Source organism: Electrophorus electricus, chromosome 15, assembly GCF_041902795.1.
Source record: "Electrophorus electricus isolate QZ-2024a chromosome 15, ASM4190279v1, whole genome shotgun sequence".
Taxonomy (NCBI): Eukaryota; Metazoa; Chordata; class Actinopteri; order Gymnotiformes; family Gymnotidae; genus Electrophorus; species Electrophorus electricus.
The window spans coordinates 1,610,029-1,634,916 of NC_137511.1; the positions used below are offsets into that span (position 1 = coordinate 1,610,029).

The 24,888-nt window shown below is 41.5% G+C and overlaps 13 non-coding genes across 13 annotated transcripts; all 13 read left to right on the plus strand.

Annotated features, from left to right (window-relative positions):
• Positions 1 to 415: 415 nt before the first annotated feature.
• Positions 416 to 497, plus strand: trnal-aag (transfer RNA leucine (anticodon AAG)). Its single transcript has one exon. It is a non-coding gene; the product is annotated as a tRNA-Leu (tRNA).
• Positions 498 to 2,402: 1,905 nt separating this feature from the next.
• Positions 2,403 to 2,484, plus strand: trnal-aag (transfer RNA leucine (anticodon AAG)). The gene has a single exon. It is a non-coding gene; the product is annotated as a tRNA-Leu (tRNA).
• Positions 2,485 to 4,307: 1,823 nt separating this feature from the next.
• trnal-aag (transfer RNA leucine (anticodon AAG)) lies at positions 4,308 to 4,389 on the plus strand. The gene has a single exon. It is a non-coding gene; the product is annotated as a tRNA-Leu (tRNA).
• Positions 4,390 to 6,234: 1,845 nt separating this feature from the next.
• Positions 6,235 to 6,316, plus strand: trnal-aag (transfer RNA leucine (anticodon AAG)). Its single transcript has one exon. It is a non-coding gene; the product is annotated as a tRNA-Leu (tRNA).
• Positions 6,317 to 8,177: 1,861 nt separating this feature from the next.
• Positions 8,178 to 8,259, plus strand: trnal-aag (transfer RNA leucine (anticodon AAG)). The gene has a single exon. It is a non-coding gene; the product is annotated as a tRNA-Leu (tRNA).
• Positions 8,260 to 10,118: 1,859 nt separating this feature from the next.
• Positions 10,119 to 10,200, plus strand: trnal-aag (transfer RNA leucine (anticodon AAG)). Its single transcript has one exon. It is a non-coding gene; the product is annotated as a tRNA-Leu (tRNA).
• A 1,863-nt stretch (positions 10,201 to 12,063) lies between these two features.
• On the plus strand, positions 12,064 to 12,145 carry trnal-aag (transfer RNA leucine (anticodon AAG)). The gene has a single exon. It is a non-coding gene; the product is annotated as a tRNA-Leu (tRNA).
• A 1,848-nt stretch (positions 12,146 to 13,993) lies between these two features.
• trnal-aag (transfer RNA leucine (anticodon AAG)) lies at positions 13,994 to 14,075 on the plus strand. Its single transcript has one exon. It is a non-coding gene; the product is annotated as a tRNA-Leu (tRNA).
• A 1,820-nt stretch (positions 14,076 to 15,895) lies between these two features.
• Positions 15,896 to 15,977, plus strand: trnal-aag (transfer RNA leucine (anticodon AAG)). The gene has a single exon. It is a non-coding gene; the product is annotated as a tRNA-Leu (tRNA).
• Positions 15,978 to 17,815: 1,838 nt separating this feature from the next.
• Positions 17,816 to 17,897, plus strand: trnal-aag (transfer RNA leucine (anticodon AAG)). The gene has a single exon. It is a non-coding gene; the product is annotated as a tRNA-Leu (tRNA).
• Positions 17,898 to 19,737: 1,840 nt separating this feature from the next.
• Positions 19,738 to 19,819, plus strand: trnal-aag (transfer RNA leucine (anticodon AAG)). Its single transcript has one exon. It is a non-coding gene; the product is annotated as a tRNA-Leu (tRNA).
• A 1,871-nt stretch (positions 19,820 to 21,690) lies between these two features.
• On the plus strand, positions 21,691 to 21,772 carry trnal-aag (transfer RNA leucine (anticodon AAG)). The gene has a single exon. It is a non-coding gene; the product is annotated as a tRNA-Leu (tRNA).
• A 1,823-nt stretch (positions 21,773 to 23,595) lies between these two features.
• Positions 23,596 to 23,677, plus strand: trnal-aag (transfer RNA leucine (anticodon AAG)). The gene has a single exon. It is a non-coding gene; the product is annotated as a tRNA-Leu (tRNA).
• Positions 23,678 to 24,888: the final 1,211 nt, after the last annotated feature.

Consider the following 24,888-nt stretch of genomic DNA (forward strand, 5'->3'; position numbering starts at 1 on the left):
TTATCAGCGTCTTGCTGCACACATTAAAGGAACTGAGCTTCCTCAAAAAGTAAGCTCTACTAATCCCCTTCCTGTACACAGCTTCTAAATTGCCCTTCCAGTCCAGTTTCTTGTCGAGGATGACACCCAAGTATTTGTACGTTACCACCTGTGCAATGGGAAACCGGTGTCATGGGAAACCGGTGCTGAGAAAGGTGCACAAAAGAAAATACCTCTAGTAGAGTGGAAAAAACTGTCCATCATTCAACAACAGTGGTCCTAACTTGGGGGCCACGGTACTGCAACTTTTATTATCTTTGCTGCTCTAACAAGCAACCAGTGGGACAAGCAACAATTGGAAACTGGTGCTAGGTGTTGGGAAAAGTACTCTGCCAAGCCCTTTCTTGGGTAACCAGTGTCACAGAAGGAGAAATCAGGTAGTGTGGCCGAGCGGTCCAAGGCGCTGGATTAAGGCTCCAGTCCTTTCGGGGGCGTGGGTTGGAATCCCACCGCTGCCAGGAAGCACTGTACTTTTGAGAATCCACTGAAGCAATTGCACACATAGTTATTTTGAGCAAAAATGTTGGCACATATATGGGAAGATTCAATAGGAGGCACTCACATGACAGTCGCCCAGAGGCATGCCAAGATTCTTGTCTAACAAGGTCTAAGGTGGTCTAAGACTTGGTTCAAATCCCACTGCTGCCACTTCATGTTTTAAAAAGACCAGTGCTTAGTCATGAACCTTGTCTACAGTGTCTCTCGAAAGATTCCTTGTCCCAATCGAGGTTGATGAAGCAACCCCGAATGCTGCTGTCGATGCCCGAGCGCTTGGAAAGACTTTGGTTTTACCAATCAAATGTGGCCTCATACACTGCCATGAAATGCTTGCTGCAATGGCAGCATTTGCAAAGAGCACTTTGTCCAAACCCAGCTGATAAAAGTTCTGGATTCTTCAACTTTTTCAGTTCATCATACATAAATAGGCCATGGACTTATGACATACACTGATGCTAAGTTGTTGGAACTGTTAGGACTCCCAAGGATACCGCTGTTTGGAGAAAAGATGTTATTGAAAAGCTCTCTGACAAAAGTTAGGGATTCTTCAAATGAAAGAGGTGGAGAGATGAACAAAGAAGAGAAAGTGGTGACAGAACCTACCTTTTGAGCAAAGTAGTTTGGCCACAGTATGTAGGTAGGCAGACAGACAGATGGATAGATAGATAGATAGATAGATAGATAGATAGAAAGATAGATAGATAGATAGATAATCACTATATTTAATCCCAGAGGGAAATTGAAACATTGAAGTAGCACAAAAAAGAGAAATATTATATATATATATATATATATATATATATATATATATATATATATATATATATATATATATATATATATATATATATACAATATATAACAATAAGAATGTAAAAGAATAAGAAACAACATATATTGTATATGACTTGTGCAAGTCTACGAATGGTAAGGTGTTCGATCCTTCTGATCTTTCACTGTTTACAGTATACCAGGTAAAGTGACAGAGCATTACAACATTCACTTAGGTGTGCAGTGAATACAGAATAAAAATGACAAAAGACTGGATATTAATTATAATAATAATAAGAAGTACAATTCTAGCACTCAATACCACTCAGTAGCATCCTTACAGAAAAATAACAATTGTACAGTGTCATCGCAGTTGGTACGAATGATCTCCTGTACTGCTCCTTACTATAGTGGAGCTGATTGAGTCTGTGACGAAAAGTGCTCTGCTGTCTAGCCAGTAGATTATGGACAGGTTTTGAAGTATTATCGAGGATAGCCTTGAGTTTGTCGTCTGTCCTCATTTTAACCACAAAGTCAAAACTGTCCAGAGTGCAGCCAAGGACTAAGCCAGCCTTCTTGATCAGTTTGTTGAGCTTGTTTGTCTCTTGTCCTCTGATGCTACCTCCCCAACACACAACTGCAAAGAAGATATGACTCGCAACATCAGACTGGTAGAACATTATCAGCATCTTGCTGCACACATTAAAGGAACTGAGCTTCCTCAAAAAGTAAGCTCTACTAATCCCCTTCCTGTACACAGCTTCTAAATTGCCCTTCCAGTCCAGTTTCTTGTCGAGGATGACACCCAAGTATTTGTACGTTACCACCTGTGCAATGGGAAACCGGTGTCATGGGAAACCGGTGCTGAGAAAGGTGCACAAAAGAAAATACCTCTAGTAGAGTGGAAAAAACTGTCCATCATTCAACAACAGTGGTCCTAACTTGGGGGCCACGGTACTGCAACTTTTATTATCTTTGCTGCTCTAACAAGCAACCAGTGGGACAAGCAACAATTGGAAACTGGTGCTAGGTGTTGGGAAAAGTACTCTGCCAAGCACTTTCTTGGGTAACCAGTGTCACAAAAGGAGAAATCAGGTAGTGTGGCCGAGCGGTCCAAGGCGCTGGATTAAGGCTCCAGTCCTTTCGGGGGCGTGGGTTCGAAATCCACCGCTGCCAGGAAGCACTGTACTTTTGAGAATCCACTGAAGCAATTGCACGCACAGTTATTTTGAGCAAAAATGTTGGCACATATATGGGAAGATTCAATAGGAGGCACTCACATGACAGTCGCCGAGAGGCATGCCAAGATTCTTGTCTAACAAGGTCTAAGGTGGTCTAAGACTTTGTTCAAATCCCACTGCTGCCACTTCATGTTTCAAAAAGACCAGTGCTTAGTCATGAACCTTGTCTACAGTGTCTCTCCAAAGATTCCTTGTCCCAATCAAGGTTGATGAAGCAACCCCGAATGCTGCTGTCGATGCCCGAGCGCTTGGAAAGACTTTGGTTTTACCAATCAAATGTGGCCTCATACACTGCCATGAAATGCTTGCTGCAATGGCAGCATTTGCAAAGAGCACTTTGTCCAAACCCAGCTGATAAAAGTTCTGGATTCTTCAACTTTTTCAGTTCATCATACATAAATAGGCCATGGACTTATGACATACACTGATGCTAAGTTGTTGGAACTGTTAGGACTCCCAAGGATACCGCTGTTTGGAGAAAAGATGTTATTGAAAAGCTCTCTGACAAAAGTTAGGGATTCTTCAAATGAAAGAGGTGGAGAGATGAAGAAAGAAGAGAAAGTGGTGACAGAACCTACCTTTTGAGCAAAGTAGTTTGGCCACAGTATGTAGGTAGGCAGACAGACAGACAGACAGATAGATAGATAGATAATCACTATATTTAATCCCAGAGGGAAATTGAAACATTGAAGTAGCACAAAAAAGAGAAATATTATATATATATATATATATATATATATATATACAATATATAACAATAAGAATGTAAAAGAATAAGAAACAACATATATTGTATATGACTTGTGCAAGTCTACGAATGGTAAGGTGTTCGATCCTTCCGATCTTTCACTGTTTACAGTATACCAGGTAAAGTGACAGTGCATTACAACATTCACTTAGGTGTGCAGTGAATACAGAATAAAAATGACAAAAGACTGGATATTAATTATAATAATAATAAGAAGTACAATTCTAGCACTCAATACCACTCAGTAGCATCCTTACACAAAAATAACAATTGTACAGTGTCATCGCAGTTGGTACGAATGATCTCCTGTACTGCTCCTTACTATAGTGGAGCTGATTGAGTCTGTGACGAAAAGTGCTCTGCTGTCTAGCCAGTAGATTATGGACAGGTTTTGAAGTATTATCGAGGATAGCCTTGAGTTTGTCGTCTGTCCTCATTTTAACCACAAAGTCAAAACTGTCCAGAGTGCAGCCAAGGACTAAGCCAGCCTTCTTGATCAGTTTGTTGAGCTTGTTTGTCTCTCGTCCTCTGATGCTACCTCCCCAACACACAACTGCAAAGAAGATATGACTCGCAACATCAGACTGGTAGAACATTATCAGCGTCTTGCTGCACACATTAAAGGAACTGAGCTTCCTCAAAAAGTAAGCTCTACTAATCCCCTTCCTGTACACAGCTTCTAAATTGCCCTTCCAGTCCAGTTTCTTGTCGAGGATGACACCCAAGTATTTGTACGTTACCACCTGTGCAATGGGAAACCGGTGTCATGGGAAACCGGTGCTGAGAAAGGTGCACAAAAGAAAATACCTCTAGTAGAGTGGAAAAAACTGTCCATCATTCAACAACAGTGGTCCTAACTTGGGGGCCACGGTACTGCAACTTTTATTATCTTTGCTGCTCTAACAAGCAACCAGTGGGACAAGCAACAATTGGAAACTGGTGCTAGGTGTTGGGAAAAGTACTCTGCCAAGCCCTTTCTTGGGTAACCAGTGTCACAGAAGGAGAAATCAGGTAGTGTGGCCGAGCGGTCCAAGGCGCTGGATTAAGGCTCCAGTCCTTTCGGGGGCGTGGGTTGGAATCCCACCGCTGCCAGGAAGCACTGTACTTTTGAGAATCCACTGAAGCAATTGCACACATAGTTATTTTGAGCAAAAATGTTGGCACATATATGGGAAGATTCAATAGGAGGCACTCACATGACAGTCGCCCAGAGGCATGCCAAGATTCTTGTCTAACAAGGTCTAAGGTGGTCTAAGACTTGGTTCAAATCCCACTGCTGCCACTTCATGTTTTAAAAAGACCAGTGCTTAGTCATGAACCTTGTCTACAGTGTCTCTCGAAAGATTCCTTGTCCCAATCGAGGTTGATGAAGCAACCCCGAATGCTGCTGTCGATGCCCGAGCGCTTGGAAAGACTTTGGTTTTACCAATCAAATGTGGCCTCATACACTGCCATGAAATGCTTGCTGCAATGGCAGCATTTGCAAAGAGCACTTTGTCCAAACCCAGCTGATAAAAGTTCTGGATTCTTCAACTTTTTCAGTTCATCATACATAAATAGGCCATGGACTTATGACATACACTGATGCTAAGTTGTTGGAACTGTTAGGACTCCCAAGGATACCGCTGTTTGGAGAAAAGATGTTATTGAAAAGCTCTCTGACAAAAGTTAGGGATTCTTCAAATGAAAGAGGTGGAGAGATGAACAAAGAAGAGAAAGTGGTGACAGAACCTACCTTTTGAGCAAAGTAGTTTGGCCACAGTATGTAGGTAGGCAGACAGACAGATGGATAGATAGATAGATAGATAGATAGATAGATAGAAAGATAGATAGATAGATAGATAATCACTATATTTAATCCCAGAGGGAAATTGAAACATTGAAGTAGCACAAAAAAGAGAAATATTATATATATATATATATACAATATATAACAATAAGAATGTAAAAGAATAAGAAACAACATATATTGTATATGACTTGTGCAAGTCTACGAATGGTAAGGTGTTCGATCCTTCTGATCTTTCACTGTTTACAGTATACCAGGTAAAGTGACAGAGCATTACAACATTCACTTAGGTGTGCAGTGAATACAGAATAAAAATGACAAAAGACTGGATATTAATTATAATAATAATAAGAAGTACAATTCTAGCACTCAATACCACTCAGTAGCATCCTTACAGAAAAATAACAATTGTACAGTGTCATCGCAGTTGGTACGAATGATCTCCTGTACTGCTCCTTACTATAGTGGAGCTGATTGAGTCTGTGACGAAAAGTGCTCTGCTGTCTAGCCAGTAGATTATGGACAGGTTTTGAAGTATTATCGAGGATAGCCTTGAGTTTGTCGTCTGTCCTCATTTTAACCACAAAGTCAAAACTGTCCAGAGTGCAGCCAAGGACTAAGCCAGCCTTCTTGATCAGTTTGTTGAGCTTGTTTGTCTCTTGTCCTCTGATGCTACCTCCCCAACACACAACTGCAAAGAAGATATGACTCGCAACATCAGACTGGTAGAACATTATCAGCATCTTGCTGCACACATTAAAGGAACTGAGCTTCCTCAAAAAGTAAGCTCTACTAATCCCCTTCCTGTACACAGCTTCTAAATTGCCCTTCCAGTCCAGTTTCTTGTCGAGGATGACACCCAAGTATTTGTACGTTACCACCTGTGCAATGGGAAACCGGTGTCATGGGAAACCGGTGCTGAGAAAGGTGCACAAAAGAAAATACCTCTAGTAGAGTGGAAAAAACTGTCCATCATTCAACAACAGTGGTCCTAACTTGGGGGCCACGGTACTGCAACTTTTATTATCTTTGCTGCTCTAACAAGCAACCAGTGGGACAAGCAACAATTGGAAACTGGTGCTAGGTGTTGGGAAAAGTACTCTGCCAAGCACTTTCTTGGGTAACCAGTGTCACAAAAGGAGAAATCAGGTAGTGTGGCCGAGCGGTCCAAGGCGCTGGATTAAGGCTCCAGTCCTTTCGGGGGCGTGGGTTCGAAATCCACCGCTGCCAGGAAGCACTGTACTTTTGAGAATCCACTGAAGCAATTGCACGCACAGTTATTTTGAGCAAAAATGTTGGCACATATATGGGAAGATTCAATAGGAGGCACTCACATGACAGTCGCCGAGAGGCATGCCAAGATTCTTGTCTAACAAGGTCTAAGGTGGTCTAAGACTTTGTTCAAATCCCACTGCTGCCACTTCATGTTTCAAAAAGACCAGTGCTTAGTCATGAACCTTGTCTACAGTGTCTCTCCAAAGATTCCTTGTCCCAATCAAGGTTGATGAAGCAACCCCGAATGCTGCTGTCGATGCCCGAGCGCTTGGAAAGACTTTGGTTTTACCAATCAAATGTGGCCTCATACACTGCCATGAAATGCTTGCTGCAATGGCAGCATTTGCAAAGAGCACTTTGTCCAAACCCAGCTGATAAAAGTTCTGGATTCTTCAACTTTTTCAGTTCATCATACATAAATAGGCCATGGACTTATGACATACACTGATGCTAAGTTGTTGGAACTGTTAGGACTCCCAAGGATACCGCTGTTTGGAGAAAAGATGTTATTGAAAAGCTCTCTGACAAAAGTTAGGGATTCTTCAAATGAAAGAGGTGGAGAGATGAAGAAAGAAGAGAAAGTGGTGACAGAACCTACCTTTTGAGCAAAGTAGTTTGGCCACAGTATGTAGGTAGGCAGACAGACAGACAGACAGATAGATAGATAGATAATCACTATATTTAATCCCAGAGGGAAATTGAAACATTGAAGTAGCACAAAAAAGAGAAATATTACATATATATATATATATATATATATATATATATATATATATATATATATATATATATATATATATATACAATATATAACAATAAGAATGTAAAAGAATAAGAAACAACATATATTGTATATGACTTGTGCAAGTCTACGAATGGTAAGGTGTTCGATCCTTCCGATCTTTCACTGTTTACAGTATACCAGGTAAAGTGACAGTGCATTACAACATTCACTTAGGTGTGCAGTGAATACAGAATAAAAATGACAAAAGACTGGATATTAATTATAATAATAATAAGAAGTACAATTCTAGCACTCAATACCACTCAGTAGCATCCTTACACAAAAATAACAATTGTACAGTGTCATCGCAGTTGGTACGAATGATCTCCTGTACTGCTCCTTACTATAGTGGAGCTGATTGAGTCTGTGACGAAAAGTGCTCTGCTGTCTAGCCAGTAGATTATGGACAGGTTTTGAAGTATTATCGAGGATAGCCTTGAGTTTGTCGTCTGTCCTCATTTTAACCACAAAGTCAAAACTGTCCAGAGTGCAGCCAAGGACTAAGCCAGCCTTCTTGATCAGTTTGTTGAGCTTGTTTGTCTCTTGTCCTCTGATGCTACCTCCCCAACACACAACTGCAAAGAAGATATGACTCGCAACATCAGACTGGTAGAACATTATCAGCATCTTGCTGCACACATTAAAGGAACTGAGCTTCCTCAAAAAGTAAGCTCTACTAATCCCCTTCCTGTACACAGCTTCTAAATTGCCCTTCCAGTCCAGTTTCTTGTCGAGGATGACACCCAAGTATTTGTACGTTACCACCTGTGCAATGGGAAACCGGTGTCATGGGAAACCGGTGCTGAGAAAGGTGCACAAAAGAAAATACCTCTAGTAGAGTGGAAAAAACTGTCCATCATTCAACAACAGTGGTCCTAACTTGGGGGCCACGGTACTGCAACTTTTATTATCTTTGCTGCTCTAACAAGCAACCAGTGGGACAAGCAACAATTGGAAACTGGTGCTAGGTGTTGGGAAAAGTACTCTGCCAAGCACTTTCTTGGGTAACCAGTGTCACAAAAGGAGAAATCAGGTAGTGTGGCCGAGCGGTCCAAGGCGCTGGATTAAGGCTCCAGTCCTTTCGGGGGCGTGGGTTCGAAATCCACCGCTGCCAGGAAGCACTGTACTTTTGAGAATCCACTGAAGCAATTGCACGCACAGTTATTTTGAGCAAAAATGTTGGCACATATATGGGAAGATTCAATAGGAGGCACTCACATGACAGTCGCCGAGAGGCATGCCAAGATTCTTGTCTAACAAGGTCTAAGGTGGTCTAAGACTTTGTTCAAATCCCACTGCTGCCACTTCATGTTTCAAAAAGACCAGTGCTTAGTCATGAACCTTGTCTACAGTGTCTCTCCAAAGATTCCTTGTCCCAATCAAGGTTGATGAAGCAACCCCGAATGCTGCTGTCGATGCCCGAGCGCTTGGAAAGACTTTGGTTTTACCAATCAAATGTGGCCTCATACACTGCCATGAAATGCTTGCTGCAATGGCAGCATTTGCAAAGAGCACTTTGTCCAAACCCAGCTGATAAAAGTTCTGGATTCTTCAACTTTTTCAGTTCATCATACATAAATAGGCCATGGACTTATGACATACACTGATGCTAAGTTGTTGGAACTGTTAGGACTCCCAAGGATACCGCTGTTTGGAGAAAAGATGTTATTGAAAAGCTCTCTGACAAAAGTTAGGGATTCTTCAAATGAAAGAGGTGGAGAGATGAAGAAAGAAGAGAAAGTGGTGACAGAACCTACCTTTTGAGCAAAGTAGTTTGGCCACAGTATGTAGGTAGGCAGACAGACAGACAGACAGATAGATAGATAGATAATCACTATATTTAATCCCAGAGGGAAATTGAAACATTGAAGTAGCACAAAAAAGAGAAATATTACATATATATATATATATATATATATATATATATATATATATATATATATATATATATATATATATACAATATATAACAATAAGAATGTAAAAGAATAAGAAACAACATATATTGTATATGACTTGTGCAAGTCTACGAATGGTAAGGTGTTCGATCCTTCCGATCTTTCACTGTTTACAGTATACCAGGTAAAGTGACAGTGCATTACAACATTCACTTAGGTGTGCAGTGAATACAGAATAAAAATGACAAAAGACTGGATATTAATTATAATAATAATAAGAAGTACAATTCTAGCACTCAATACCACTCAGTAGCATCCTTACACAAAAATAACAATTGTACAGTGTCATCGCAGTTGGTACGAATGATCTCCTGTACTGCTCCTTACTATAGTGGAGCTGATTGAGTCTGTGACGAAAAGTGCTCTGCTGTCTAGCCAGTAGATTATGGACAGGTTTTGAAGTATTATCGAGGATAGCCTTGAGTTTGTCGTCTGTCCTCATTTTAACCACAAAGTCAAAACTGTCCAGAGTGCAGCCAAGGACTAAGCCAGCCTTCTTGATCAGTTTGTTGAGCTTGTTTGTCTCTCGTCCTCTGATGCTACCTCCCCAACACACAACTGCAAAGAAGATATGACTCGCAACATCAGACTGGTAGAACATTATCAGCGTCTTGCTGCACACATTAAAGGAACTGAGCTTCCTCAAAAAATAAGCTCTACTAATCCCCTTCCTGTACACAGCTTCTAAATTGCCCTTCCAGTCCAGTTTCTTGTCGAGGATGACACCCAAGTATTTGTACGTTACCACCTGTGCAATGGGAAACCGGTGTCATGGGAAACCGGTGCTGAGAAAGGTGCACAAAAGAAAATACCTCTAGTAGAGTGGAAAAAACTGTCCATCATTCAACAACAGTGGTCCTAACTTGGGGGCCACGGTACTGCAACTTTTATTATCTTTGCTGCTCTAACAAGCAACCAGTGGGACAAGCAACAATTGGAAACTGGTGCTAGGTGTTGGGAAAAGTACTCTGCCAAGCACTTTCTTGGGTAACCAGTGTCACAAAAAGAGAAATCAGGTAGTGTGGCCGAGCGGTCCAAGGCGCTGGATTAAGGCTCCAGTCCTTTCGGGGGAGTGGGTTGGAATCCCACCGCTGCCAGGAAGCACTGTACTTTTGAGAATCCACTGAAGCAATTGCACGCACAGTTATTTTGAGCAAAAATGTTGGCACATATATGGGAAGATTCAATAGGAGGCACTCACATGACAGTCGCCGAGAGGCATGCCAAGATTCTTGTCTAACAAGGTCTAAGGTGGTCTAAGACTTGGTTCAAATCCCACTGCTGCCACTTCATGTTTTAAAAAGACCAGTGCTTAGTCATGAACCTTGTCTACAGTGTCTCTCGAAAGATTCCTTGTCCCAATCGAGGTTGATGAAGCAACCCCGAATGCTGCTGTCGATGCCCGAGCGCTTGGAAAGACTTTGGTTTTACCAATCAAATGTGGCCTCATACACTGCCATGAAATGCTTGCTGCAATGGCAGCATTTGCAAAGAGCACTTTGTCCAAACCCAGCTGATAAAAGTTCTGGATTCTTCAACTTTTTCAGTTCATCATACATAAATAGGCCATGGACTTATGACATACACTGATGCTAAGTTGTTGGAACTGTTAGGACTTCCAAGGATACCGCTGTTTGGAGAAAAGATGTTATTGAAAAGCTCTCTGACAAAAGTTAGGGATTCTTCAAATGAAAGAGGTGGAGAGATGAACAAAGAAGAGAAAGTGGTGACAGAACCTACCTTTTGAGCAAAGTAGTTTGGCCACAGTATGTAGGTAGGCAGACAGACAGATAGACAGACAGACAGATAGATAGATAGATAGATAGATAGATAGATAGATAGATAGATAGATAGATAGATAGATAGATAATCACTATATTTAATCCCAGAGGGAAATTGAAACATTGAAGTAGCACAAAAAAGAGAAATATTATATATATATATATACAATATATAACAATAAGAATGTAAAAGAATAAGAAACAACATATATTGTATATGACTTGTGCAAGTCTACGAATGGTAAGGTGTTCGATCCTTCTGATCTTTCACTGTTTACAGTATACCAGGTAAAGTGACAGAGCATTACAACATTCACTTAGGTGTGCAGTGAATACAGAATAAAAATGACAAAAGACTGGATATTAATTATAATAATAATAAGAAGTACAATTCTAGCACTCAATACCACTCAGTAGCATCCTTACACAAAAATAACAATTGTACAGTGTCATCGCAGTTGGTACGAATGATCTCCTGTACTGCTCCTTACTATAGTGGAGCTGATTGAGTCTGTGACGAAAAGTGCTCTGCTGTCTAGCCAGTAGATTATGGACAGGTTTTGAAGTGTTATCGAGGATAGCCTTGAGTTTGTCGTCTGTCCTCATTTTAACCACAAAGTCAAAACTGTCCAGAGTGCAGCCAAGGACTAAGCCAGCCTTCTTGATCAGTTTGTTGAGCTTGTTTGTCTCTCGTCCTCTGATGCTACCTCCCCAACACACAACTGCAAAGAAGATATGACTCGCAACATCAGACTGGTAGAACATTATCACCGTCTTGCTGCACATATTAAAGGAACTGAGCTTCCTCAAAAAGTAAGCTCTACTAATCCCCTTCCTGTACACAGCTTCTAAATTGCCCTTCCAGTCCAGTTTCTTGTCGAGGATGACACCCAAGTATTTGTACGTTACCACCTGTGCAATGGGAAACCGGTGTCATGGGAAACCGGTGCTGAGAAAGGTGCACAAAAGAAAATACCTCTAGTAGAGTGGAAAAAACTGTCCATCATTCAACAACAGTGGTCCTAACTTGGGGGCCACGGTACTGCAACTTTTATTATCTTTGCTGCTCTAACAAGCAACCAGTGGGACAAGCAACAATTGGAAACTGGTGCTAGGTGTTGGGAAAAGTACTCTGCCAAGCACTTTCTTGGGTAACCAGTGTCACAAAAGGAGAAATCAGGTAGTGTGGCCGAGCGGTCCAAGGCGCTGGATTAAGGCTCCAGTCCTTTCGGGGTCGTGGGTTGGAATCCCACCGCTGCCAGGAAGCACTGTACTTTTGAGAATCCACTGAAGCAATTGCACGCACAGTTATTTTGAGCAAAAATGTTGGCACATATATGGGAAGATTCATTAGGAGGCACTCACATGACAGTCGCCGAGAGGCATGCCAAGATTCTTGTCTAACAAGGTCTAAGGTGGTCTAAGACTTGGTTCAAATCCCACTGCTGCCACTTCATGTTTTAAAAAGACCAGTGCTTAGTCATGAACCTTGTCTACAGTGTCTCTCGAAAGATTCCTTGTCCCAATCGAGGTTGATGAAGCAACCCCGAATGCTGCTGTCGATGCCCGAGCGCTTGGAAAGACTTTGGTTTTACCAATCAAATGTGGCCTCATACACTGCCATGAAATGCTTGCTGCAATGGCAGCATTTGCAAAGAGCACTTTGTCCAAACCCAGCTGATAAAAGTTCTGGATTCTTCAACTTTTTCAGTTCATCATACACAAATAGGCCATGGACTTATGACATACACTGATGCTAAGTTGTTGGAACTGTTAGGACTCCCAAGGATACCGCTGTTTGGAGAAAAGATGTTGTTGAAAAGCTCTCTGACAAAAGTTAGGGATTCTTCAAATGAAAGAGGTGGAGAGATGAACAAAGAAGAGAAAGTGGTGACAGAACCTACCTTTTGAGCAAAGTAGTTTGGCCACAGTATGTAGGTAGGCAGACAGACAGATAGACAGACAGATAGATAGATAGATAGATAGATAGATAGATAGATAGATAGATAGATAGATAATCACTATATTTAATCCCAGAGGGAAATTGAAACATTGAAGTAGCACAAAAAGAGAAATATTATATATATATATATATACAATATATAACAATAAGAATGTAAAAGAATAAGAAACAACATATATTGGATATGACTTGTGCAAGTCTACGAATGGTAAGGTGTTCGATCCTTCCGATCTTTCACTGTCTACAGTATACCAGGTAAAGTGACAGTGCATTACAACATTCACTTAGGTGTGCAGTGAATACAGAATAAAAATGACAAAAGACTGGATATTAATTATAATAATAATAAGAAGTACAATTCTAGCACTCAATACCACTCAGTAGCATCCTTACACAAAAATAACAATTGTACAGTGTCATCGCAGTTGGTACGAATGATCTCCTGTACTGCTCCTTACTATAGTGGAGCTGATTGAGTCTGTGACGAAAAGTGCTCTGCTGTCTAGCCAGTAGATTATGGACAAGTTTTGAAGTATTATCGAGGATAGCCTTGAGTTTGTCGTCTGTCCTCATTTTAACCACAAAGTCAAAACTGTCCAGAGTGCCGCCAAGGACTAAGCCAGCCTTCTTGATCAGTTTGTTGAGCTTGTTTGTCTCTTGTCCTCTGATGCTACCTCCCCAACACACAACTGCAAAGAAGATATGACTCGCAACATCAGACTGGTAGAACATTATCAGCGTCTTGCTGCACACATTAAAGGCACTGAGCTTCCTCAAAAAGTAAGCTCTACTAATCCCCTTCCTGTACACAGCTTCTAAATTGCCCTTCCAGTCCAGTTTCTTGTCGAGGATGACACCCAAGTATTTGTACGTTACCACCTGTGCAATGGGAAACCGGTATCATGGGAAACCAGTGCTGAGAAAGGTGCACAAAAGAAAATACCTCTAGTAGAGTGGAAAAAACTGTCCATCATTCAACAACAGTGGTCCTAACTTGGGGGCCACGGTACTGCAACTTTTATTATCTTTGCTGCTCTAACAAGCAACCAGTGGGACAAGCAACAATTGGAAACTGGTGCTAGGTGTTGGGAAAAGTACTCTGCCAAGCCCTTTCTTGGGTAACCAGTGTCACAGCAAGAGAAATCAGGTAGTGTGGCCGAGCGGTCCAAGGCGCTGGATTAAGGCTCCAGTCCTTTCGGGGTCGTGGGTTGGAATCCCACCGCTGCCAGGAAGCACTGTACTTTTGAGAATCCACTGAAGCAATTGCACGCACAGTTATTTTGAGCAAAAATGTTGGCAAATATATGGGAAGATTCAATAGGAGGCACTCACATGACAGTCGCCGAGAGGCATGCCAAGATTCTTGTCTAACAAGGTCTAAGGTGGTCTAAGACTTGGTTCAAATCCCACTGCTGCCACTTCATGTTTCAAAAAGACCAGTGCTTAGTCATGAACCTTGTCTACAGTGTCTCTCCAAAGATTCCTTGTCCCAATCGAGGTTGATGAAGCAACCCCGAATGCTGCTGTCGATGCCCGAGCGCTTGGAAAGACTTTGGTTTTACCAATCAAATGTGGCCTCATACACTGCCATGAAATGCTTGCTGCAATGGCAGCATTTGCAAAGAGCAGTTTGTCCAAACCCAGCTGATAAAAGTTCTGGATTCTTCAACTTTTTCAGTTCATCATACATAAATAGGCCATGGACTTATGACATACACTGATGCTAAGTTGTTGGAACTGTTAGGACTCCCAAGGATACCGCTGTTTGGAGAAAAGATGTTATTGAAAAGCTCTCTGACAAAAGTTAGGGATTCTTCAAATGAAAGAGGTGGAGAGATGAAGAAAGAAGAGAAAGTGGTGACAGAACCAACCTTTTGAGCAAAGTAGTTTGGCCACAGTATGTAGGTAGGCAGACAGACAGATAGACAGACAGACAGACAGACAGATAGATAGATAGATAATCACTATATTTAATCCCAGAGGGAAATTGAAACATTGAAGTAGCACAAAAAGAGAAATATTATATATATATATACAATATATAACAATAAGAATGTAAAAGAATAAGAAACAACATATATTGTATATGACTTGTGCAAGTCTACGAATGGTAAGGTGTTCGATCCTTCTGATCTTTCACTGTTTACAGTATACCAGGTAAAGTGACAGAGCATTACAACATTCACTTAGGTGTGCAGTGAATACAGAATAAAAATGACAAAAGACTGGATATTAATTATCATAATAATAAGAAGTACAATTCTAGCACTCAATACCACTCAGTAGCATCCTTACACAAAAATAACAATTGTACAGTGTCATCGCAGTTGGTACGAATGATCTCCTGTACTGCTCCTTACTATAGTGGAGCTGATTGAGTCTGTGACGAAAAGTGCTCTGCTGTCTAGCCAGTAGATTATGGACAGGTTTTGAAGTGTTATCGAGGATAGCCTTGAGTTTGTCGTCTGTCCTCATTTTAACCACAAAGTCAAAACTGTCCAGAGTGCAGCCAAGGACTAAGCCAGCCTTCTTGATCAGTTTGTTGAGCTTGTTTGTCTCTCGTCCTCTGATGCTACCTCCCCAACACACAACTGCAAAGAAGATATGACTCGCAACATCAGACTGGTAGAACATTATCAGCGTCTTGCTGCACATATTAAAGGAACTGAGCTTCCTCAAAAAGTAAGCTCTACTAATCCCCTTCCTGTACACAGCTTCTAAATTGCCCTTCCAGTCCAGTTTCTTGTCGAGGATGACACCCAAGTATTTGTACGTTACCAGCTGTGCAATGGGAAACCGGTGTCATGGGAAACCGGTGCTGAGAAAGGTGCACAAAAGAAAATACCTCTAGTAGAGTGGAAAAAACTGTCCATCATTCAACAACAGTGGTCCTAACTTGGGGGCCACGGTACTGCAACTTTTATTATCTTTGCTGCTCTAACAAGCAACCAGTGGGACAAGCAACAATTGGAAACTGGTGCTAGGTGTTGGGAAAAGTACTCTGCCAAGCCCTTTCTTGGGTAACCAGTGTCACAGAAGGAGAAATCAGGTAGTGTGGCCGAGCGGTCCAAGGCGCTGGATTAAGGCTCCAGTCCTTTCGGAGGCGTGGGTTCGAATCCCACCGCTGCCAGGAAGCACTGTACTTTTGAGAATCCACTGAAGCAATTGCACGCGCAGTTATTTTGAGCAAAAATGTTGGCACATATATGGGAAGATTCAATAGGAGGCACTCACATGACAGTCGCCGAGAGGCATGCCAAGATTCTTGTCTAACAAGGTCTAAGGTGGTCTAAGACTTGGTTCAAATCCCACTGCTGCCACTTCATGTTTTAAAAAGACCAGTGCTTAGTCATGAACCTTGTCTACAGTGTCTCTCGAAAGATTCCTTGTCCCAATCGAGGTTGATGAAGCAACCCCGAATGCTGCTGTCGATGCCCGAGCGCTTGGAAAGACTTTGGTTTTACCAATCAAATGTGGCCTCATACACTGCCATGAAATGCTTGCTGCAATGGCAGCATTTGCAAAGAGCACTTTGTCCAAACCCAGCTGATAAAAGTTCTGGATTCTTCAACTTTTTCAGTTCATCATACACAAATAGGCCATGGACTTATGACATACACTGATGCTAAGTTGTTGGAACTGTTAGGACTCCCAAGGATACCGCTGTTTGGAGAAAAGATGTTGTTGAAAAGCTCTCTGACAAAAGTTAGGGATTCTTCAAATGAAAGAGGTGGAGAGATGAACAAAGAAGAGAAAGTGGTGACAGAACCTACCTTTTGAGCAAAGTAGTTTGGCCACAGTATGTAGGTAGGCAGACAGACAGATAGACAGACAGATAGACAGACAGATAGACAGATAGATAGATAGATAGATAGATAATCACTATATTTAATCCCAGAGGGAAATTGAAACATTGAAGTAGCACAAAAAGAGAAATATTATATATATATATATACAATATATAACAATAAGAATGTAAAAGAATAAGAAACAACATATATTGTATATGACTTGTGCAAGTCTACGAATGGTAAGGTGTTCGATCCTTCTGATCTTTCACTGTTTACAGTATACCAGGTAAAGTGACAGAGCATTACAACATTCACTTAGGTGTGCAGTGAATACAGAATAAAAATGACAAAAGACTGGATATTAATTATCATAATAATAAGAAGTACAATTCTAGCACTCAATACCACTCAGTAGCATCCTTACACAAAAATAACAATTGTACAGTGTCATCGCAGTTGGTACGAATGATCTCCTGTACTGCTCCTTACTATAGTGGAGCTGATTGAGTCTGTGACGAAAAGTGCTCTGCTGTCTAGCCAGTAGATTATGGACAGGTTTTGAAGTGTTATCGAGGATAGCCTTGAGTTTGTCGTCTGTCCTCATTTTAACCACAAAGTCAAAACTGTCCAGAGTGCAGCCAAGGACTAAGCCAGCCTTCTTGATCAGTTTGTTGAGCTTGTTTGTCTCTCGTCCTCTGATGCTACCTCCCCAACACACAACTGCAAAGAAGATATGACTCGCAACATCAGACTGGTAGAACATTATCAGCGTCTTGCTGCACATATTAAAGGAACTGAGCTTCCTCAAAAAGTAAGCTCTACTAATCCCCTTCCTGTACACAGCTTCTAAATTGCCCTTCCAGTCCAGTTTCTTGTCGAGGATGACACCCAAGTATTTGTACGTTACCAGCTGTGCAATGGGAAACCGGTGTCATGGGAAACCGGTGCTGAGAAAGGTGCACAAAAGAAAATACCTCTAGTAGAGTGGAAAAAACTGTCCATCATTCAACAACAGTGGTCCTAACTTGGGGGCCACGGTACTGCAACTTTTATTATCTTTGCTGCTCTAACAAGCAACCAGTGGGACAAGCAACAATTGGAAACTGGTGCTAGGTGTTGGGAAAAGTACTCTGCCAAGCCCTTTCTTGGGTAACCAGTGTCACACAAGGAAAAATCAGGTAGTGTGGCCGAGCGGTCCAAGGCGCTGGATTAAGGCTCCAGTCCTTTCGGAGGCGTGGGTTCGAATCCCACCGCTGCCAGGAAGCACTGTACTTTTGAGAATCCACTGAAGCAATTGCATGCGCAGTTATTTTGAGCAAAAATGTTGGCACATATATGGGAAGATTCAATAGGAGGCACTCACATGACAGTCGCCGAGAGGCATGCCAAGATTCTTGTCTAACAAGGTCTAAGGTGGTCTAAGACTTGGTTCAAATCCCACTGCTGCCACTTCATGTTTTAAAAAGACCAGTGCTTAGTCATGAACCTTGTCTACAGTGTCTCTCGAAAGATTCCTTGTCCCAATCGAGGTTGATGAAGCAACCCCGAATGCTGCTGTCGATGCCCGAGCGCTTGGAAAGACTTTGGTTTTACCAATCAAATGTGGCCTCATACACTGCCATGAAATGCTTGCTGCAATGGCAGCATTTGCAAAGAGCACTTTGTCCAAACCCAGCTGATAAAAGTTCTGGATTCTTCAACTTTTTCAGTTCATCATACACAAATAGGCCATGGACTTATGACATACACTGATGCTAAGTTGTTGGAACTGTTAGGACTCCCAAGGATACCGCTGTTTGGAGAAAAGATGTTGTTGAAAAGCTCTCTGACAAAAGTTAGGGATTCTTCAAATGAAAGAGGTGGAGAGATGAACAAAGAAGAGAAAGTGGTGACAGAACCTACCTTTTGAGCAAAGTAGTTTGGCCACAGTATGTAGGTAGGCAGACAGACAGATAGACAGACAGATAGATAGATAGATAGATAGATAGATAGATAGATAGATAGATAATCACTATATTTAATCCCAGAGGGAAATTGAAACATTGAAGTAGCACAAAAAGAGAAATATTATATATATATATATATACAATATATAACAATAAGAATGTAAAAGAATAAGAAACAACATATATTGGATATGACTTGTGCAAGTCTACGAATGGTAAGGTGTTCGATCCTTCCGATCTTTCACTGTTTACAGTATACCAGGTAAAGTGACAGTGCATTACAACATTCACTTAGGTGTGCAGTGAATACAGAATAAAAATGACAAAAGACTGGATATTAATTATAATAATAATAAGAAGTACAATTCTAGCACTCAATACCACTCAGTAGCATCCTTACACAAAAATAACAATTGTACAGTGTCATCGCAGTTGGTACGAATGATCTCCTGTACTGCTCCTTACTATAGTGGAGCTGATTGAGTCTGTGACGAAAAGTGCTCTGCTGTCTAGCCAGTAGATTATGGACAGGTTTTGAAGTATTATCGAGGATAGCCTTGAGTTTGTCGTCTGTCCTCATTTTAACCACAAAGTCAAAACTGTCCAGAGTGCCGCCAAGGACTAAGCCAGCCTTCTTGATCAGTTTGTTGAGCTTGTTTGTCTCTTGTCCTCTGATGCTACCTCCCCAACACACAACTGCAAAGAAGATATGACTCGCAACATCAGACTGGTAGAACATTATCAGCGTCTTGCTGCACACATTAAAGGAACTGAGCTTCCTCAAAAAGTAAGCTCTACTAATCCCCTTCCTGTACACAGCTTCTAAATTGCCCTTCCAGTCCAGTTTCTTGTCGAGGATGACACCCAAGTATTTGTACGTTACCACCTGTGCAATGGGAAACCGGTATCATGGGAAACCAGTGCTGAGAAAGGTGCACAAAAGAAAATACCTCTAGTAGAGTGGAAAAAACTGTCCATCATTCAACAACAGTGGTCCTAACTTGGGGGCCACGGTACTGCAACTTTTATTATCTTTGCTGCTCTAACAAGCAACCAGTGGGACAAGCAACAATTGAAAACTGGTGCTAGGTGTTGGGAAAAGTACTCTGCCAAGCCCTTTCTTGGGTAACCAGTGTCACAGCAAGAGAAATCAGGTAGTGTGGCCGAGCGGTCCAAGGCGCTGGATTAAGGCTCCAGTTCTTTCGGGGTCGTGGGTTCGAATCCCACCGCTGCCAGGAAGCACTGTACTTTTGAGAATCCACTGAAGCAATTGCACGCACAGTTATTTTGAGCAAAAATGTTGGCACATATATGGGAAGATTCAATAGGAGGCACTCACATGACAGTCGCCGAGAGGCATGCCAAGATTCTTGTCTAACAAGGTCTAAGGTGGTCTAAGACTTGGTTCAAATCCCACTGCTGCCACTTCATGTTTCAAAAAGACCAGTGCTTAGTCATGAACCTTGTCTACAGTGTCTCTCCAAAGATTCCTTGTCCCAATCGAGGTTGATGAAGCAACCCCGAATGCTGCTGTCGATGCCCGAGCGCTTGGAAAGACTTTGGTTTTACCAATCAAATGTGGCCTCATACACTGCCATGAAATGCTTGCTGCAATGGCAGCATTTGCAAAGAGCAGTTTGTCCAAACCCAGCTGATAGAAGTTCTGGATTCTTCAACTTTTTCAGTTCATCATACATAAATAGGCCATGGACTTATGACATACACTGATGCTAAGTTGTTGGAACTGTTAGGACTCCCAAGGATACCGCTGTTTGGAGAAAAGATGTTATTGAAAAGCTCTCTGACAAAAGTTAGGGATTCTTCAAATGAAAGAGGTGGAGAGATGAAGAAAGAAGAGAAAGTGGTGACAGAACCTACCTTTTGAGCAAAGTAGTTTGGCCACAGTATGTAGGTAGGCAGACAGACAGACAGACAGATAGACAGATAGATAGATAGATAATCACTATATTTAATCCCAGAGGGAAATTGAAACATTGAAGTAGCACAAAAAAGAGAAATATTACATATATATATATATATATATATATATATATATATATATATATATATATATATATATATATATATATATACAATATATAACAATAAGAATGTAAAAGAATAAGAAACAACATATATTGTATATGACTTGTGCAAGTCTACGAATGGTAAGGTGTTCGATCCTTCTGATCTTTTACTGTTTACAGTATACCAGGTAAAGTGACAGAGCATTACAACATTCACTTAGGTGTGCAGTGAATACAGAATAAAAATGACAAAAGACTGGATATTAATTATAATAATAATAAGAAGTACAATTCTAGCACTCAATACCACTCAGTAGCATCCTTACACAAAAATAACAATTGTACAGTGTCATCGCAGTTGGTACGAATGATCTCCTGTACTGCTCCTTACTATAGTGGAGCTGATTGAGTCTGTGACGAAAAGTGCTCTGCTGTCTAGCCAGTAGATTATGGACAGGTTTTGAAGTGTTATCGAGGATAGCCTTGAGTTTGTCGTCTGTCCTCATTTTAACCACAAAGTCAAAACTGTCCAGAGTGCAGCCAAGGACTAAGCCAGCCTTCTTGATCAGTTTGTTGAGCTTGTTTGTCTCTCGTCCTCTGATGCTACCTCCCCAACACACAACTGCAAAGAAGATATGACTCGCAACATCAGACTGGTAGAACATTATCAGCGTCTTGCTGCACATATTAAAGGAACTGAGCTTCCTCAAAAAGTAAGCTCTACTAATCCCCTTCCTGTACACAGCTTCTAAATTGCCCTTCCAGTCCAGTTTCTTGTCGAGGATGACACCCAAGTATTTGTACGTTACCAGCTGTGCAATGGGAAACCGGTGTCATGGGAAACCGGTGCTGAGAAAGGTGCACAAAAGAAAATACCTCTAGTAGAGTGGAAAAAACTGTCCATCATTCAACAACAGTGGTCCTAACTTGGGGGCCACGGTACTGCAACTTTTATTATCTTTGCTGATCTAACAAGCAACCAGTGGGACAAGCAACAATTGGAAACTGGTGCTAGGTGTTGGGAAAAGTACTCTGCCAAGCCCTTTCTTAGGTAACCAGTGTCACAGAAGGAGAAATCAGGTAGTGTGGCCGAGCGGTCCAAGGCGCTGGATTAAGGCTCCAGTCCTTTCGGGGGCGTGGGTTCGAATCCCACCGCTGCCAGGAAGCACTGTACTTTTGAGAATCCACTGAAGCAATTGCACGCACAGTTATTTTGAGCAAAAATGTTGGCACATATATGGGAAGATTCAATAGGAGGCACTCACATGACAGTCGCCGAGAGGCATGCCAAGATTCTTGTCTAACAAGGTCTAAGGTGGTCTAAGACTTGGTTCAAATCCCACTGCTGCCACTTCATGTTTTAAAAAGACCAGTGCTTAGTCATGAACCTTGTCTACAGTGTCTCTCGAAAGATTCCTTGTCCCAATCGAGGTTGATGAAGCAACCCCGAATGCTGCTGTCGATGCCCGAGCGCTTGGAAAGAGTTTGGTTTTACCAATCAAAAGTGGCCTCATACACTGCCATGAAATGCTTGCTGCAATGGCAGCATTTGCAAAGAGCACTTTGTCCAAACCCAGCTGATAAAAGTTCTGGATTCTTCAACTTTTTCAGTTCATCATACATAAATAGGCCATGGACTTATGACATACACTGATGCTAAGTTGTTGGAACTGTTAGGACTCCCAAGGATACCGCTGTTTGGAGAAAAGATGTTATTGAAAAGCTCTCTGACAAAAGTTAGGGATTCTTCAAATGAAAGAGGTGGAGAGATGAAGAAAGAAGAGAAAGTGGTGACAGAACCTACCTTTTGAGCAAAGTAGTTTGGCCACAGTATGTAGGTAGGCAGACAGACAGACAGACAGACAGACAGATAGACAGATAGATAGATAGATAATCACTATATTTAATCCCAGAGGGAAATTGAAACATTGAAGTAGCACAAAAAAGAGAAATATTATATATATTTATATACAATATATAACAATAAGAATGTAAAAGAATAAGAAACAACATATATTGGATATGACTTGTGCAAGTCTACGAATGGTAAGGTGTTCGATCCTTCCGATCTTTCACTGTTTACAGTATACCAGGTAAAGTGACAGTGCATTACAACATTCACTTAGGTGTGCAGTGAATACAGAATAAAAATGACAAAAGACTGGATATTAATTATAATAATAATAAGAAGTACAATTCTAGCACTCAATACCACTCAGTAGCATCCTTACACAAAAATAACAATTGTACAGTGTCATCGCAGTTGGTACGAATGATCTCCTGTACTGCTCCTTACTATAGTGGAGCTGATTGAGTCTGTGACGAAAAGTGCTCTGCTGTCTAGCCAGTAGATTATGGACAGGTTTTGAAGTATTATCGAGGATAGCCTTGAGTTTGTCGTCTGTCCTCATTTTAACCACAAAGTCAAAACTGTCCAGAGTGCAGCCAAGGACTAAGCCAGCCTTCTTGATCAGTTTGTTGAGCTTGTTTGTCTCTCGTCCTCTGATGCTACCTCCCCAACACACAACTGCAAAGAAGATATGACTCGCAACATCAGACTGGTAGAACATTATCAGCGTCTTGCTGCACACATTAAAGGAACTGAGCTTCCTCAAAAAGTAAGCTCTACTAATCCCCTTCCTGTACACAGCTTCTAAATTGCCCTTCCAGTCCAGTTTCTTGTCGAGGATGACACCCAAGTATTTGTACGTTACCACCTGTGCAATGGGAAACCGGTGTCATGGGAAACCGGTGCTGAGAAAGGTGCACAAAAGAAAATACCTCTAGTAGAGTGGAAAAAACTGTCCATCATTCAACAACAGTGGTCCTAACTTGGGGGCCACGGTACTGCAACTTTTATTATCTTTGCTGATCTAACAAGCAACCAGTGGGACAAGCAACAATTGGAAACTGGTGCTAGGTGTTGGGAAAAGTACTCTGCCAAGCCCTTTCTTAGGTAACCAGTGTCACAGAAGGAGAAATCAGGTAGTGTGGCCGAGCGGTCCAAAGCGCTGGATTAAGGCTCCAGTCCTTTCGGGGGCGTGGGTTCGAATCCCACCGCTGCCAGGAAGCACTGTACTTTTGAGAATCCACTGAAACAATTGCACGCACAGTTATTTTGAGCAAAAATGTTGGCACATATATGGGAAGATTCAATAGGAGGCACTCACATGACAGTCGCCGAGAGGCATGCCAAGATTCTTGTCTAACAAGGTCTAAGGTGGTCTAAGACTTGGTTCAAATCCCACTGCTGCCACTTCATGTTTTAAAAAGACCAGTGCTTAGTCATGAACCTTGTCTACAGTGTCTCTCGAAAGATTCCTTGTCCCAATCGAGGTTGATGAAGCAACCCCGAATGCTGCTGTCGATGCCCGAGCGCTTGGAAAGAGTTTGGTTTTACCAATCAAAAGTGGCCTCATACACTGCCATGAAATGCTTGCTGCAATGGCAGCATTTGCAAAGAGCACTTTGTCCAAACCCAGCTGATAAAAGTTCTGGATTCTTCAACTTTTTCAGTTCATCATACATAAATAGGCCATGGACTTATGACATACACTGATGCTAAGTTGTTGGAACTGTTAGGACTTCCAAGGATACCGCTGTTTGGAGAAAAGATGTTATTGAAAAGCTCTCTGACAAAAGTTAGGGATTCTTCAAATGAAAGAGGTGGAGAGATGAACAAAGAAGAGAAAGTGGTGACAGAACCTACCTTTTGAGCAAAGTAGTTTGGCCACAGTATGTAGGTAGGCAGACAGACAGACAGACAGATAGATAGATAGATAATCACTATATTTAATCCCAGAGGGAAATTGAAACATTGAAGTAGCACAAAAAAGAGAAATATTACATATATATATATATATATATATATATATATATACAATATATAACAATAAGAATGTAAAAGAATAAGAAACAACATATATTGTATATGACTTGTGCAAGTCTACGAATGGTAAGGTGTTTGATGCTTCTGATCTTTCACTGTTTACAGTATACCTCATTATGTCCTCATTTTAACCACAAAGTCAAAACTGTCCAGAGTGCAGCCAAGGACTAAGCCAGCCTTCTTGATCAGTTTGTTGAGCTTGTTTGTCTCTCGTCCTCTGATGCTACCTCCCCAACACACAACTGCAAAGAAGATATGACTCGCAACATCAGACTGGTAGAACATTATCAGCGTCTTGCTGCACACACTAAAGGAACTGAGCTTCCTCAAAAAGTAAGCTCTACTAATCCCCTTCCTGTACACAGCTTCTAAATTGCCCTTCCAGTCC